Below are 2500 nucleotides of genomic sequence, written 5' to 3' on the forward strand. Positions count from 1 at the left end.
AACCATGAAAGGCGTTGGTTGCTTAAGACAGCAGGACGGTGGCCATGGAAGTCGGAATCCGCTAAGGAGTGTGTAACAACTCACCTGCCGAAGCAACTAGCCCTGAAAATGGATGGCGCTGAAGCGTCGTGCCTATACTCGGCCGTCAGTCTGGCAGTCATGGCCGGTCCTTGCGGCCGGCCGCGAAGCCCTGACGAGTAGGAGGGTCGCGGCGGTGGGCGCAGAAGGGTCTGGGCGTGAGCCTGCCTGGAGCCGCCGTCGGTGCAGATCTTGGTGGTAGTAGCAAATACTCCAGCGAGGCCCTGGAGGGCTGACGCGGAGAAGGGTTTCGTGTGAACAGCCGTTGCACACGAGTCAGTCGATCCTAAGCCCTAGGAGAAATCCGATGTTGATGGGGGCCGTCATAGCATGATGCACTTTGTGCTGGCCCCCGTTGGGCGAAAGGGAATCCGGTTCCTATTCCGGAACCCGGCAGCGGAACCGATACAAGTCGGGCCCCTCTTTTAGAGATGCTCGTCGGGGTAACCCAAAAGGACCCGGAGACGCCGTCGGGAGATCGGGGAAGAGTTTTCTTTTCTGCATGAGCGTTCGAGTTCCCTGGAATCCTCTAGCAGGGAGATAGGGTTTGGAACGCGAAGAGCACCGCAGTTGCGGCGGTGTCCCGATCTTCCCCTCGGACCTTGAAAATCCGGGAGAGGGCCACGTGGAGGTGTCGCGCCGGTTCGTACCCATATCCGCAGCAGGTCTCCAAGGTGAAGAGCCTCTAGTCGATAGAATAATGTAGGTAAGGGAAGTCGGCAAATTGGATCCGTAACTTCGGGATAAGGATTGGCTCTGAGGATCGGGGCGTGTCGGGCTTGGTCGGGAAGTGGGTCAGCGCTAACGTGCCGGGCCTGGGCGAGGTGAGTGCCGTAGGGGTGCCGGTAAGTGCGGGCGTTTAGCGCGGGCGTGGTCTGCTCTCGCCGTTGGTCGGCCTCGTGCTGGCCGGCGGTGCAGGATGCGCGCGCCTGCGCGGCGTTCGCGCCCCGGTGCTTCAACCTGCGTGCAGGATCCGAGCTCGGTCCCGTGCCTTGGCCTCCCACGGATCTTCCTTGCTGCGAGGCCGCGTCCGCCTTAGCGTGCTCCTCCGGGGGCGCGCGGGTGCGCGGATTCTCTTCGGCCGCCATTCAACGATCAACTCAGAACTGGCACGGACTGGGGGAATCCGACTGTCTAATTAAAACAAAGCATTGCGATGGCCCTAGCGGGTGTTGACGCAATGTGATTTCTGCCCAGTGCTCTGAATGTCAACGTGAAGAAATTCAAGCAAGCGCGGGTAAACGGCGGGAGTAACTATGACTCTCTTAAGGTGGCCAAGTGGCGGCGGTGTGGCTGCATCCGGACTTGGCTTTTCGAAGTGCGGTCTTGATGTAGTCGTGCTGCTGCTGCGAGGTGCCTTCCTTGGGTTATGGTTACAGGGAGAGTGATGCGCAATACATGGGCCTAGCCCTCTTAGCCTCTCCTCTCCTGCGGTCTTCTCCCCTTCTCGTGGGCCCGCTGATTTTCGCAGAGTGGAAGACCGCACCAGGGGCTTGGGGGGGTTACCAGCCCCCCCTCGCACTATCCCTTTTTTAGTTGGGGGCAGTAATCAGAGAAAAAGTGGTGGCCCTTCCGCTGAAGGTGCCACCCCAACTCCCCCAGCACCTAGCCGGCCAACCGGCCGTGCCGAAAATCTTGTAACTTTTGCAGCAGTATACGCCTGTAGTGAGTGCCACCGCAGCTTCACCACCAAGAACGGTCTCGGGGTCCATCGCCGCCGCCAACACCTTGCGGCCGCCAACGCGGAGATCGTCACGGAGAGGCATCGCGCGAGGTGGACGGAGGAAGAAGTCCTGTCGCTCGCCAAGGCAGAGGCCGAATTGTTCCTCGAGAGGGACGCCCGGTTCTTCTTTGTAAATCAAGAGCTCATCAGGATGTTCCCCGACCGAACGCTTGAGGCAATCAAGTGCCGACGGCGGCAAGCTGCCCACAAGCAGCTTGTCCGCCAATTCATGGAGGCGCTTGAGATCGGTCGGGGGGAAGAGCCGGCGTCCCGCCGGGGAGCAGCGAGCCCGCTGCCTGACGCGGGCGAGGCCGCTGCGCCGCCCGTCGACGCAGCCGAGGACTTCGCGGCCGACACCACCGGGCCGCCGCCGGAGGGGCCGACTGACGCCGCCATCTGGGAGCATCTGGCGGGGCTACCCGCTTCCGCCCAGCGTTTCTCTGCCCTGGATCGTGTTATAGGTCTGGGGCGGGGCACGCCGCCCGATGTCATCCTGGGCATGCTCCCGGATGCCCTTGCGTCGGTCGGGTCCAGAGGGGAGAGATCGATCACCAGGACACAGCGGCCGCGCCAACCATCGAAGCGGCCGCCTGCCGCGCCGCCGACGCAGAAGCGCAAGCGGCGCCGCTGGGAGTACGCGAGAACGCAGGATGCCTTCCGACGGTCGCGTGCACGTTGCGTGCGCGGCCTCTTGGATGG

At 62.5% G+C, this 2500-nt stretch overlaps 1 pseudogene; it reads left to right on the top strand.

Annotated features, from left to right (window-relative positions):
- LOC126429724 (large subunit ribosomal RNA) overlaps positions 1 to 2500 on the top strand; it is a 7959-nt pseudogene that overhangs the window by 1536 nt on the left and 3923 nt on the right.

This window comes from Schistocerca serialis, unplaced genomic scaffold (assembly GCF_023864345.2).
Source record: "Schistocerca serialis cubense isolate TAMUIC-IGC-003099 unplaced genomic scaffold, iqSchSeri2.2 HiC_scaffold_1029, whole genome shotgun sequence".
NCBI lineage: Eukaryota > Metazoa > Arthropoda > Insecta > Orthoptera > Acrididae > Schistocerca > Schistocerca serialis.